The 15,300-nt window shown below is 42.2% G+C and overlaps 1 protein-coding gene across 12 annotated transcripts in view; it reads right to left on the bottom strand.

Moving 5' to 3' along the window:
* Positions 1-6,957: 6,957 nt before the first annotated feature.
* The window catches only part of EPB41L2 (erythrocyte membrane protein band 4.1 like 2), a 214,521-nt gene continuing 206,178 nt past the window's right edge, over positions 6,958-15,300 (bottom strand). For all 12 annotated transcript variants that reach the window (XM_032339522.1, XM_032339517.1, XM_032339520.1 and 9 more), the window contains one exon: positions 6,958-8,239. The gene's annotated coding sequence lies outside the window, so the exon portion shown is untranslated. The remainder of the gene's footprint in view (positions 8,240-15,300) is intronic.

Here is a 15,300-nt window from a genome sequence, read left to right as displayed (position 1 = left end):
GAGCAGATAAGACACAGAATGATAGTGCATAATAAAAGCCAAAAGGAGGAAAATAACTGGTGTGTGGTGGGCTTGTGTCAAGTGCTACAGGGAAGGAAGTTGGGGGCTGAAAAATGCCACCAGATTTTGTAATTACGATATCGCTGATGAGTTTGAATAGTTCAGTAGAGTAGCTTTAACTGTAGCCATGTTTTAAGGGGTTAAGGAATGTGCAGGAGGTAAAAAGTTAAAACAGAGTTTTCAGTAAAGGATGTCAAAAGGTAAAAGGGAGAAGACTAATTTGGCATATCTAAAGACTAAATGTGCCCAACACATTTTGGGACAGGGTCAGAGACAGAAACTCTGTCTTACTCATTTTCACATCCCCAGCCCCCGTTCTACAGACTTGCTTTATGGATGCTTATTGAATGAGGGAGTCCAAATACATTTAATCAGCACTTAATCTGCTAAATATTAAATACCCTTAGCACATAACAAGGATTACAGTGGTACTTTGCCCACTACAGTCGGGGCCACTCTTTCACAATAAGCATTTATATTTCTGTTGGAAGTTGCTGGGGAGGGAGGGGAGACCCTGCAACAGGCCTTGCTCTGGGGACCCGGCCTTGAGTAACTTCTAGAAACGCTGGCCAACACCCACACATGAGTTGTCCATGATCCAGGGCAGGCACTCCGCTGCCTCCAAAGTATTAATTGATAATTTTCCTTTCAGTTAATGAAGAACTGTCGCAGACCCCCCAACACCAGCACAAACACAAGGCTGGCTCTGACCTGTACCAGAGGAGGAAAAGAACGTGACTTGGGGACTGACCCGTATCAAATTTCTACTGAGCAGAGAGCAACGGTCAATGGCTTAGCTCCTAACATAAGTTCATAAACTCGAACAACAACACAAATAGAGTACTAAAAAGCTGGTTCCGAACCACTTTGCAAAGTGGCAGCTGTTACCCTGGGGGGATGTCTATAAGACTCTGTTAAAGAGCAGTTCGTCGGAGAGTACCAAGAATACAAGATTTTCTTGGATGTGCAGTATGGACTGGACACTTAGCATCTTTTTAACTTTTATAAGACTCTGTCTATTCTGAAGGACACTATTTTTAAAATAAAACTCAAGTATCCTTATTACATAATCCTATGGACGCGTACGTTATTCTGATTTTGTTGGTGAAGCAGCTCTGGTAGAGAACAAACATTGGCAAAAGACGAGTACCTTGAGGCCTCTGCGGATTCCCTCTTCGAGAGTACTCCCACTCCCTCCACCTGCCGCAGCACGACTCTTAAATGACATCCTTCCAGGCATCACTTCCAGCCCTGGGTTTGCTACTCTCCCTTTTCCAGCTGCCTCCACAAATCACATCACCCTTGTGATGACCCACAAAACAAGTGGAGTCTCTCCACACCAACGAAGGCAGCTTTCATCAAGAAATGTCTTGGAAATACTGGCAATTTGCTGGTGGGCAAAGGGAAGAACAGGACGGTCATGTAACTCATACGGAGAGGAGCTCAAGCATTTGCCTCTAAAACCAAAACATCAGGGAGCTATTTCTAAATAAGAAAAGAAGTCAACATTTCACTAGCAGAATTCTTTTTTCAAGGGGAGCCCCAAGGAGCCAACATAGATAACCAAAAAGAAACACTTAATTCAAAGTGGTCATTAAAATAGATTGAGTACTCTTGTGCTCGCCACAGTTTTTTAGTCAAGACCAACAAAGGATGCTTCCCGTGTCCTAAGCAGGAGTCTGATGATATTCCAGTCTTTGCGTGTGAATCTAACAGGCTATTAGCGTGATTAACTTTATAAAATGTACTGAGTTTGGTCACCTGTAAGAAACGTACCAACTTCTGTAGTGATCCATAATCTTGAGAAAGATTGTGCGAATGACCAAAAGCAAGAAGGCACCACTGGTGCTGGGTATTTTCTTAGCTACCTCTCTCCCCACTCCAAACTCTTCACATGCATCCAGAGTCATTAGTCTCCATTTGTCCTTCTTGCCTCATGTAGAACTCAGTGTTTGAAGACACTCATTCTGTGTTTTATTGCATTTGATTACAGTGGAACTGTCTGCTGGGGCTTTCAGACAGAGGTAATTTAAAATAACAGCGTTCGTGCCATATGGAAGGAATAATAATACTCTATCAGTTCTGGGAGGGATCTCTTTTTAGCCCCTGATGGAAATCAGCTTGTGTAAAAATGCTTTCTTTAACAGAAGGCGTGAAAGGATGCATCGTCTTCCCAGCTGGCCACCAGGGTTGGCTCCACCTTCTTCTGGAAAGACGGGAGCCTGGCTTTTGATTCTGGTGGAGGCCAGTCCACCGTCTCTTCCTGCCCAGGGAAAATGCGTCCCAGCTATGGTGATAACAGATGAGCTCCACATACATGTGCAGCAATAAGCATAACCAAGGAGTTCAAAGCAAGATCCCTTTCTTTTGTTGCTGTTGAGACTAATTTCCAATGAAATCCTGAGCGGATTCATAGTTTTTGTATGTAGAGAGAAACAGAAACATGTTTTCCCGTGGAAAGGCCATGCTATCTGCTTGAAGGTACAGCTACTCAATCTGTCACATCCTTCCCAAAGCTCTGTCAGCTACACTTGCTCTTCAGACACTCACAGACGAGGGGAAGATCTTCTTCCAGCCTGGATTGCTTCAGCTCCTCTGCACCACTCCTGCCACCTAGACCGGCCGCAGTCTCCTTACGCTAGCCTCTATTCTGCTCCATCCCGTGCTCCAAAGCCCAGCGCCCCCAAAGCATGCACAACCCCACACCATCTCATAATGGCTCATCTTACTTCTAATATTCTAATACTGAAAGAATCTCCAGCTCTTCCCCACCGTCAATATAATATTGAGACCGTCAATAAAATAATGCTCTTGTTATGTTGCCAAATATTCAGTGAAAATTCACCAAAGGGGGGGAAATATATATATATGTATATATACATATATATATATATTTTTTTTAAGTATTTATTTATTTATTTGACAGAGACAGACACAGGGAGAGAGGGAACACAAGCAGGGGGAGTGGGAAAGGGAGAAGCAGGCTCCCGGTTGAGCAGGGAGCCCGATGCGGGCTCCATCCCAGGACTCTGGGATCATGACCTGAGCCAAAGGCAAACGCTTAACCTCTGAACGACCCAGGGGCCATATATATATATATATATATTTTAAACAGAGTATTTTTTTAAACACTGTATTTTTTTAAATACAGTGGTTAATACTAACTTTGCACCTCTCTCATCAAGTGGGAAACTGCCAAGCCTGATGGTTCCTCTACATCACAGACCTATACAAGTGGACCAAACAGAAAATGAGACTAGGAAGGACACACAGTATGTCCCACCCAGCAATATTATTCGGAACCCTTAAAAAGGAAACTTGTAATTAATTCGACCAGGTAACAGCCTCTAGCATTTTCTAGAATTTAATAGCAATTAGAAAATCAAGAACAAATAAATACTCCCATACACCAAAAACAACTTTTCCTTGAAATCTTAAGCTTCTTGGCAATGTTTTGTTTCAGAAATCAGAATTCATAACTGTTAAAGCACATTCTGGAAATTAATTTTCTAACTTGTTTAGAAACACAATTTTTAGAACAAATACTCTTTGGAGATTCTTGCTTCCTGACTTTATAATTAGTGTGCTAATCCAAAGAGACCTCTGAGTTTATCAGAATTTACACAATGATAATTACCCTGGCAAATGAGAGACAAACAACAGAACAGAAAACATGTATTCAAAATATTTTATTTATACTTACCACCAAACAGATTGGAAATTTAAAAATTCCTTCCACTGCTTTTTTTTTTAATTTTATTTTTTTCAGTGTTCCAAAATTCATTGTTTATGCACCACACCCAGTGCTCCATGCAATACGTGCCCTCCTTAATGCCCACCACCAGGCTCACCCAATCCCCCAGCCCCCTCCCCTCCAAAACCCAAAACCAACATTTCCAAACCCAGATTATTAAGAGCAGTTCCTAACTTTTATTTAGATAATAAAGAAACCTTTTGAGAACTAGATGAAAACCAGGTATTTATTCTTAAGAAACATGCACACAGGGAGTGCCTGGGTGGCTCAGTGGGTTAAAGCCTCTGCCTTCAGCTCAAGTCATGATCTCAGGGTCTTGGGATCGCCTGGCATCAGGCACTCTGCTCAGCAGGGAGCCTGCTTCCTCCTCTCTCTCTCTGCCTGCTTCTCTGCCTACTTGTGATCTCTGTCTGTCAAGTAAATAAATAAAATCTTAAAAAAAAAAAAATGCACACACCCACAATTTTGCATATTTTGGGGGGCAAATTCAGACCCTTGAAATCCATCCAAGAGTCTGTGGTTAGGAAGCCTGCAGTCTGTGCTACCTCCACGGGGTAGACCATGAGTAGACCCTAAGATGTCCCTGACACTGTGGGGCTCTCGGGGAAGTAAGGTCCACATATACTCAAAGCCAAAATCTTCTCAACAGGCTTCCCAAGTAACCTTAGAATAGCACAGAATTCTACTAGGGAAAGCCCTCAACACAGCTCAGAATGACAATGATCTTCCACAAATTTGCCAGATCACCTCGTGCACAGTGGGCTTACCCCCCACAATGCTTGCCATGTTGGGAGGGTATTATTGGGCTTGGAGCTCTGCTAGGCATTGCACACGTTTATCAGAATATCCCTGCACTGGGACGTAGAAGTACCCTCACTTTAGAGGAATTTAAGTGCCTTCATTAAAGTCACATGGTTCAGTTTACTCTGAGTCGGGGATTCCAAGGTCCATCTGCAGGTCTCTGAGGCCTTTGTATTCGAAGCAAAGTATCACTTTATACAACCCGAGGCTGCTATAAATCTAATCTAGCACCGCAGCTGTACACAGGGTCAGCGTTTTTGGCCCTGGGGTCAAGGGTCAGGAGAGTAGCATCTCGGATTTGCCAGCTGGCCATGTTATCTTCTGGAGCAGGTGCTACACTATGGACTTATCCCAGCAGACACATGAATGGGTGCATGCAAGGATCCATCTGAGTCCAGGCTGGCTTCTGTAAAACTCATCAAGGTACCTTCCCTTTGGTCACTGTCTCAGCAGTGACAGTCCAGTGTCCCAGTCTCTTGTGCAAGCACGGAAAACAGGTGGAAACTGACCAGAGCACCATGCAATGAAGAATGATGTATTCTTCCCTAACAATACATGGAGGAAGGACTTTAAAAAAAATTATGGGGCTTTAGGGTATTTTTTTTTAACATTTATTAGGGACTATTTTAACAGGATGATATAATAAACCCTTATTTACCATCACCTGGCTTTAGCAATTATCCACTAATGGCCAATCTTGTTTCATCTGAACCACAACTCACTCCTCCCTACCTATAATTGAATTCTCAATTATGTGTTCAGATATCAAACAACATTGTGCTTGAATAAGGGGGATACTTGTCCATGTTGGGCAGTCATTGTGGCTACAGTCCGCGTCATTGTTGGAGTCTTGGTGATAGGCATTCCACGAACTGTGGGTCTATGCAATGAATAATGCAATGTACAATGTATCATAAAACAGAAGCCACTCATGATGGTCAAATACCAACCATCTACCAACTCTACATATTTTAAAAATAACCTTATTTTTTATCCAGCTCTCGCCTGCGGAAAACGCACCGATGTTTCCTGCATCCCACACAGGACTGCTTATAAAGTTTACATAAAATGTTGCCTATAAAAACCCCCATGCAGGCAAAAGGAATTTTTACTTATCACCCTGCAATTATACGGCTTTTAAGATAAATAATTACACCCAGACGTCCCTCATCTCAGTGAACACTGTTGACCTACTTCCTTATTCTATCATTTGAGGTTCTGAAAGCTTACTTTATAGACCAGGTAATATCCTGGGAAATACTTTCTAAGAACTACAAAATATTCAGAATGGCAGTCCTGCAGCTGCAGCTACACACGACATCACTTATCTACATGGTGCCCAGCTGCTCTTTGGGTCCTAAGCCCCAATCCTTCAGGTGCTTCAGGTGTCTCCAGGACCCCAAGCCCCGACCTTGCTATCTCAGCTGAATGAAACTGAGCCCAAATCCAACACAGCATTTCCTATTCACTGGGAGTTGCCATGGACACTTCTTATCAGGGCCATTATCACCGGAAGGATGGGCAGATCTGGTTTGTGAAGAACTCTTAGTAAGTTCAACTTCTGCTTTAAATATGAACACTATCCATATAAGCTTTCTGATGAGAAATAGATTCGCAGAGCCACATTTGGCTCCCTAATGTCACTAAGGCTCGGCTTGCTGAGATCCGCTTCTCCAGAGAGGAGTGGTTTTTTGTAATACTTCTGCAGGAAGTGAGAAAGACCTTTCATAAGGTGAGAGATAATTCAGTGGGGACAGATCCCAAAGCAGGCAGTCATGTACATTGGATTTAACACGCTCACTTTAAATGACATGAGGAATCCTATGTAACATTTTAAAATGGAATAGACCCTGTTGGTCATTTGCTGTGTAATGCTTTCAATGTGTAGAAGAAAATGGAGCACTTAATCCGAGGTGTCTGGGCAGAAGTTTCATAATGAAACACCCCGACTAGACATGGACGCGGCCCCTTGGCAGAACCCATTCTGTTTCATACACTGAGGCCCACGGGACAGTAGAGCAAAACCTGAAGCAGAGGCGGGTTCAGGTGGTGGAACGAAAATATTTTCTGAAAACAAAAACAAAACATACACAAAGAAAACAAGCGGGATTTTCCCTTGGAGAATCTGCAAGGCGGTGGTGGGCACCGTGTACCCAGGCAGGAGGAATCCAGCACTCCGAACAACGGACGTCCGAACCTTTAGCGCTGCCTTAGCCATTTTGCATTGGTGATGCGGGCGGCAGCCGCAAATTATAAAAGATTGAAGCAACTGGTTCTAAAAAATGCTGCATTTCACCATATAGTTTATTTTTTAAACCTTTGCAAAAAAGAGAAGTGGCAAGTTTAGAGAATAAACAAACTTTATTTTATAACAGTATTACAGAAAGCAAAATATCATTTAATACAACTTGAAGCTGCTATAAATCTAATCTGGCATCAGAACTATACATAGAGTCAAAAGCAAAGGAAAACATGTTCAATACCGTTAATAGGCCCCTATCAGGTCTCCGGTGTTGGCTGTAAGTGGTTTCACTTTCTTACAACCACCAAAAACACCACCGCAGCCCCTGCTCCTCCCCCAGTGTCCTCAAACCTGCGTGAATCATCCAACTATATCTGAAAGAGATACACCTGCTCGATAACAGAAGGTCAGTTTTACAAGTACACAAGGAGGTTTAATACAAAGCAAGTGTGCTACACAAAGGGGTCAAATAATGGAAAGTCTTGAAATTTGGACATGTTAAGAAAGAAAGCACTAAGGTTTTAAGCTGCCTGAATTTTTAGTAGAAGGGAAGAAACGGTAGTTTCTCTTTTTCCTCCCTCCAGGTTCTGGAATGCTGCCGAAGAGCATGTGTCTGAGAAGCGTTGGCACTGTGGCACGACAGGGTCTCAAAACACAGTGCGTGGTCAGTGAGCTTCTTTGTAATTGTCCAGTCGAGAGCATCTCTGACTTTCAGGGGAAAGTCAGAGGACTGGAAAGTCAAAAAGGATTCAATATAAAAAAGAGCCCCGATGAAATTCTCAAACATTAGAAAATTTTCAGGATGTAAGAAATGCTTTTAATCTGTATTAATATTTTCTCATACAGTATATTTACTGCAATCTGAAAACTCCGTAAATATTTATGGTAAGGATTCAGTGGGAAAGATCTGGAAGGCAGGAAAGCCACTATGGAAATTAGTCACAGAGTTTCCTTTCCGCACAACAGCACCTGTTCAAGTGAACAGCACCTTACCAGCATGGGGCTGGCTTTGTTCACTATCATTTGATCAAAATGAGTGATAAAATGCAGGTAGTTGTACACAAAGTAAACGGGAAACAAAAACAAAACTTCCTAATTAAAAAAAAAAAGAAAGAAAGAAAGAAAGAAGAGAAGAAGAAGAAAGGATCAAGAATATTTAGAAGTGGTTATAAAACAAAATAATGTATTAAAATGCGAGGGAACAGTATAGACCAGAGCTGTTAAGGTAAGGTTTGGTTGTTGGCATTTTAATTCTTCAGGCTTCTGGTCATTGTTACCAGTTGTAGTATAAATTCGCTGGAGTAGTGGTGTGGCATTAGGACTTGGAATGATCAAAATTCTTCAGGTTCACAAAGTTGAGTGTTGTTTAAAAAATGGAATTTCTAGGAGGAAAAAAAAGAGAAAGACTTAAATATTCCCAAGACAGAGGCTTGAAAAACAATGTAAGTAATGTGCCATCCAATTCCAAGTCAAATGACCCACAGTTACCATTTGCCTCGTTTTACTCTTCTATTTACTCTTCTAGTCAATAGCACGTTGACCAGAAGACAAGCAGGAAAGTCTATGCCACCCCAGCGGGCCTTACACTATGTGGAGATCTGACAAGCACCCGAAACAAACTGGCAAATAGGAACACGCACACAGAGTTAATTATAAAAGAGGTAACTCATATATCAACAGTCCCAAACAGAGAAACCCATGTAGGCTTTAACGTTAGATTCAAGTAAAGGAGGAAAAACAACGTCCATTCTGACTTCTTTGAAATGAACAGAAAAGGGGCTTCAGGTGAGGAGAAGAGAATGGGGCAAGAGGCCAGGAAGTGAGACAGCGCAATGTCTAAGTGGGGGTATGCAGAGTACGGGGGGCGGGGAGCAAGAATGAGTGAGGACAGGATAGTGAGGAAATGGGCATTATTGGAGAGAAGTAATAATAGAGTGAGGAATGGAAGGTTGGGTAAAAAATATCAGGTCTACTCTTTAATCCCAGACTGAGGAGTACAAACGTGATCGAACAGACAAAAAAAGAACTGAAGTCAGAAAGGGCATTCAGACGAAAGACCAGCTGTCGGTTTGCTGCAGTGATCCTGAGGTAGAGAGCAAGAGGCCGAAGGCAGGTCAGAGAGCCAGGGGTTAGCGAGTCCACGTGGCACGTGACAAGCTCAGGAGAAGAGGAGGCGGGTTTTGAGGAAGGCCTGACATGGCCTGGTTTATGTTCTGAAAACAGGGCTGCAGCTTCAGTCTGATGAAGAGGCTAAGGCTGGGCAGGAGAGAGACAAGAGGGCCATGTAGGATGGCTAGGTGATGAGGACTCAGACTTTAATACAACCAGGGCGAAGGGTGGATGGGGAGGCACCCTGTAGGAGAACAACTGGAGGGTGGGGACAGGCAAGAAAGAACCAGGGAGCGCGATCAGGTTTGGAGTCTGGGACCTCAGGACAGGCATAAAGCCCAGGTGAGGTCTTAGGACCAGGGATGTGGATTTGCAGGCTGGTGCAGAGGGTGAGTGAAACTCATAGGTGAACTAGTCTTTACAGGTGTAAGGAAAAAGGAGGGGCATGAACCCGGGTGGGGGGGGCACAATCAGAGGGAGGGATGGAGGGAGGGAGGAGACAGGACTAAAATGGGAGTGGACAGGGAGGCAGACAAAAAAATACAGATGGTGCATCACCCCAGAGAGAGAAAAGGGTTTTGAGAAGGTAATTTTTCATTTCTTAGTTGAAGTTCTGGCGTATGGTAGGTGATGGCAGAAGACAGTGGAGGGTGGTAATTAAGGTCCTTTCCAAGGGACACTGGCCCCCGAGTCAATTAGAATGCACATTCTTTTGGTTAGATAAAAAGTCTTGTTTTCACAGAAAAACTCCCCACCACTGAGATTATCACAGATATTATTTTAGCCTCTTCATTATATAAGACAGACTGATTAATCAAATTCATTGTCTCTCACCTGTTGCCTGCTTTAGGCTATTTGGTTACTCATTAGGACTTCTGCTTGATCTAGGCAGGCTATAGGGGCGGGCACAGGGCAGGGTAGGGATCAATGGAAAAAAGATAAAGTCGTCTCTTTTTAGGTTAGTAGTTATGAACAGAAACTTGGGAATGGTGATCAGGGATGGATAAAACTACCATATCAAATTGGATTTGGGAGTTAGCTACGGCCTCAGTCACAGAATAGATCAGTCAAGATCTATTCTTGATCTTTGCGGGCTGGTTGCTGGGTTCTTGAACAGAGATACCACTTATGCCCAGTTTCTATTATAGAAAAGGAACCCCTCAGGTTACCAGTGCCTGGAAACCCACAGAAAGAACAAGCTTAGGATCCTATTCTCCATTTCCTCTAGATTCCATGTCACATTATTTCACTGAATCTGTTTTCACCAAAAATAAAAAAATTTCAATTTAGAAAAGAAAGCTAAAATTAAACTTGTTTCCAAGTCATTAGCAGACAAGTAAACAGGAATTAGGAGTGTGTAGGAACTGAATGAGAGATCTTGATTTCAAAGAGCTTCAACATTTATTGAAATATACGTGGAGAAAAAGACATAGTTACCCATGTAAACTCAAATGTCATTTACTTTCATTTATTCGCAATCAAACCACTAGAAAGAAAGAAACCAATTTCCTCCTCTGGTAATAAGTATTACAAATGACAACCTTAACACACTCTTAGAATTCCAAATAGTTTTCAGACTGAAAGAAAATTACATTTATTGTAATTTTAATGTTAAGCACATTTTTTTCCTCTCTGAAGTGCATTTTTTTCCTCGTTCTTTAAGAAGCAGTAAATCAAGTGTAACTCTGAGCTAATTAGATATTCAGCATCTCAGAACATCCCAATTCCTCATGTCCTGGATAAATAGGGAATAATTCATCGTAGGAAGTTTATAATTGACCCATCCACCTCTCTTCTGACTGCTTTCTGTACTTAAACACATATAGAAATATATTCCTGCAAGTAGTAAACATCTAGGCTTTTGAGCTGGCAAGGAGAAAAGAAAAGAACCACCAATGCCATTGGTACACAAGCATCAGGCATTTACATGTTTTCTGTTCTGGCATGTATCTGTGAGAAAAATAAAAATCCCAAAGCCTTCATATTTGTGTTTGTTTTTTTTTTTAAACAGATAATGATTTATCACCCATTCCAATCAAACTGAAGACTACACACCAGTAGTGCAAAAAAATTTGTGGTTTTTTTTTTTTTTTAAGCCTGAATTCCTCCTCATATTCACAACAGCTGAACAGTTTTTTTTTTGGTCAGTACAATTGGACAGGTATTATTAGGCTTTTCCTTTGGATGACATCATAATGTTCACCTAGAGTTTGGATAAGACCACAGCTTTGAAGTATGTGGATTATATGTTAGGTATTAGAATTTTGGTCAAGTAAAAACAGAAGCCCAAACCACTGTTTCCATCGGTAACCCCCCCCACACTACATACAATGTCAATGAACATTTCTAACTCCCACAACCCCGTTCCCTAGCCTCTGTCCCCCTCTTTTGGTCAATATGGGAATAGCTCAGCGTGGCTGTCTCATCCAATCCCAGCTCTCACTCTAGATCTAAATTCCTCAAGGACATGTGCCTATTGCCCACTTTGCCCTAAGTCCTCACAGGTGGTTCTGGAACACTCTGATTTATTTTAGTGTGCCTGAGGAGCAGTGGGAAATCACACTCAAGCACAGAGGTTCTGTGACTTCATTTGAAAAGCAGAGCTTCCGAGTTTCCAGAGATGGGGGCTCCCAGCATGGGGCTTAAGTTTGAGCATGCTCTTCTCCAGAAACTGACTCAGTAAACTGCAAATGTACACTCATGAAAAAGCACTTGACCCAAGCCACCAGAAATTCTGCCTGTAAGTGGTAAAGCACTTATCCAGAGGGGAGTCTCAATAAAAATGCAAAAATACGGCTTTCATCCAAAAATAATTAAACTAAAGCAAGAAACCGTAACATTTGTCTTTGGATTAAGTAAGATTCAATTCCCGTAGGGCAGCAGTATAGCCAGAGTTCTTGAAAATATGAAAATTTATGCGAGAGACAATCCAACTCTTTCCTAAATAAAAATGAGATCCATGCACTCAAGTGTTCAGTTTTAAATACAAGAGTTCATGGTTATGGACGTCAGTTATTCCTAATGGGAAGCTTTCTTCCTTGGGTCTCCAATATGCACATTTGATTTTCACTTTTTACATAATTTCCATGGGAAGACAGGAGTCTTAGATCCAAAAATGCAAGTAGAATAAATTTCTATTGGGTGAGGGGTGGGGGGCGCCTGGGTGGCTCAGTGGTTTAAGCATCTGCCTTCTGATCAGGTCATGATCCCAGGGTCCTGGGATCAGAGCCCTGTCTGGCTTCCAAGCTCAGCGGGGAGCCTGCTTCTCTCTCTCTGCCCCTCCCACTGCTCATGCATGAATGCACGGATTCTCTCTCAAATATATAAAATCTTTTAAAAATTTTCTATTTGGTTAACCCAGGAAAGTCGATTCTTACAGTGTTGGTAGCACCACTGGTTCTCAGAGGGCCGACGCTGAGCGTCACAGAGACTCTTTTTTCAGGGGGTTGTGAAGTCAAAGCTATTATATTTAAAAAAAAAAAAAAAAAAAAAAAGATTTCACAACCACACTAAGACACTAATTGCTCTTTTTGGGGTGTGGACATTTTCACCGATAGCGCAACAACAAGGGGGAACACACCTGTTAGCATCTTGCCACAGGTCAAGACGGTGGCACCAAATTGCACCAGAAGTCACTGAACTTGTTGCCACCATACACTCTCAGTGAAACAAGGAACAAAGAAGGCAAGCCAGCCTCACTTAAGGATGTCCTGGATGAAACACAGAAAATTACTGTCTTACATCTCATCCACTGAGTTCGTGTCTTTCTAACATTCTGGGTAATGAAATGGAAAATGGGCACAGCACACTCCTGCTGCATATGGAAGTACAACGGATGGCTAGAGAAGAAAGGAACGCTCGAACTGGGAATTGAAGAAGCCGCCTTTATTTCATAAACACCTTTTTTATTTGAGAATTACTGATGGACAAACTGTTACTCTAGTAGGCAGGCATTTTCTTGACAATGAGGCGAGCCTGTCATCTCAAGGAAAACAACTGACCATGGACTTGTGGCCAGTGATAAAATTCAAGCATGCAGGTGAAAACTAGAATCTTGGGAGATTGTATTTTGGCCACCATGAGCTTAATAGCTTCCCGATATCGTTTTTTTTTTTTCAAAGATCTTATTTGAGAAAAAGCGCACGTGTAGTTGTGCATGCAAAAGCAAGCCAGGGGAGGGGCAGAGGGAGAGGAGAGAGAGAATCCTCAGACTCCACACTGAGCACAGAGCCCAATGTAAGGCTTAATCCCATGACCCCATGATCATGACCTGAGCCAAAATCAAGAGTTGCTCAACTGAGCCACCCAGGTGGCCCAATAGCTTCCCCGTATTTAAAGACTCTTCCAAGGAGCTCTGTGACAACCAGTGATCTGTCTCAATCACTTTGCCTTTTGTAGGATTTCATATCATTGTAACCACACAGTACATGTGGCCTTTTCTGACAGGCTTCTTTTACTGATTATTTTGAACTCTTTCATAAATATTTTTAATTTGTTCTGTTTCATTTATAATCTGGTAAACTTCAATTATTTTATTTATACTATGGTAACTTTTGGTATGTATAATTCACAGCAACGAAAGCTCTTTGGGCCCTTCGGCAATATTTAAGAGTGTAAAGTGTCCTGAGACAACAAAGTTTGGGATCTGCCTGTGGAGAATCTGCTATCCCTCGTGTATCACCCTCCTTTCCTTTTCTCACAGATTTGTGTGCCTGCTGAATTCAGAGCGAAACATTAAGTCGAGTGTTTTCTTCTTTTTGGCCAAATGAAAAACAGCACCCATTCAACAAATAGTTCAGGGAAATAATTTTGCTTCGCTTGTTTGGCCTGAACATATTAATGCTGTTAGGGCGCCTCTGTGGTCTCAAGAGGCTCTCGCGTGGGCTCTCATGTGGGTCCGACTCACATGTAGGTTTTGGACCAGGATTCCTCCGCCACTGTCTCGGCCTCCTCTGAGTGCCAACTATATTGTGCTCTTTCCAGCCCTGCTGGGAACTCAACACACAGCCACACGCGGGAGGTGTTCTCCCTGCCACCCCTGCCACTGCTTCTCGGCAAGCTTCTTCCGCTCTGCGCAACTCAGAACGTTCGAATCCCCTCCCGGCACTCTGCGGAGAGAGGCTTCCCTGATACCTTTCTGGGGAGGTCTCGGATTTACCAATCAGAAATTTCAATCAACTTTCACAGTCCTTCATCAAGGCTTCCCAAACACTACATTTGACTCTCTATTTTCTTTGCATTCAGGTTCTCATGGGTTCATCTCTTGCTCACCAGAGCTACCAGAGTGCCCCAAGCATGGTGTCGTGACAGGAGTCAGCACTGACGAATCTACAGATGAAGGTGCTAGGGACTGAGCTGCAAAGGCAAGAACCGAGAGCAGGGGCTTGGGCAGGGGAACAAACAAACAATTGTATTTCAGGGCAGGAAGCACTGTCGCCTGTCTTCCCCATTACTTACACCTGCTGATTGAAGTGGAAAGTTTGCGGTTTCCTTTTTCTGTTCTTTTGTTAAATAACTACATCTATCATATCCTGGGAGGACTCTGCCTTCTTTTTTAAAATGGCTTTCCCAAATCACTGAGAGCCCTGACAAAGGTTTCTACTTGTAGTTAATATCTGGCCCTAAAGCTAGTGTAAGATCTTCTGGTTCATTCTGCTAGGTATAAATCTCACGGGAATGTAATATGAGAGCATTTTACAAACTCTTAAAGGTTCTTTTAAGTAACAAATGGACAAGAACAAGGTTACACTCAGTATACCGTATTCTAGCTAAGCCTGTATCAATCTTAGGTTCATAAGATAAAGAGATGAGAAAACATTTTATCTGATAAAGCATCAAATAAAAGTTGCACTTAAAAAACAGTATCAAAACCGTTATCTTTGAGGGGGGAAAAAACCTTTGAAACCATATATGAACAGAACTCACCAAATATTTGTTTTGTGTTTTCCTTCAATAGAAGTTTAGTGGAACTCAAAAGAGTTCATCTCTAGGCCCAAATCTCTAGATTATTAGTCTACACTTTTTTTCTAACATCTTCAAATCCAGTATGTTATATTCTACTTATAGCACATCTCAGTTTGGAAGAGCCATGTTTCAAATAGCACAGGTGAGGACTGGCTATCATACCCGACAAATCTAGACACTCTACTAGCTCTAAGGCTAATGGAATTATTTTGATCATGAGAATTAAATAAATGTAGGGCTAACAGGTCCTCCAATGTAATCGTCATGGGGTCAGGAATATCTTTAACACACGCTACTTGGTTACCACTGCAAAATTCCCTCCTAATGCCACCACAAATTTACACATTTAGAAAATAGTATCTGGGATGAC

The sequence above is a fragment of the Mustela erminea genome, chromosome 4 (genome assembly GCF_009829155.1).
Source record: "Mustela erminea isolate mMusErm1 chromosome 4, mMusErm1.Pri, whole genome shotgun sequence".
In the NCBI taxonomy this organism is placed as follows: Eukaryota; Metazoa; Chordata; class Mammalia; order Carnivora; family Mustelidae; genus Mustela; species Mustela erminea.
Note: the sequence above shows the minus strand (reverse complement) of the source record. Positions and strands in the feature narration are given on the sequence as shown.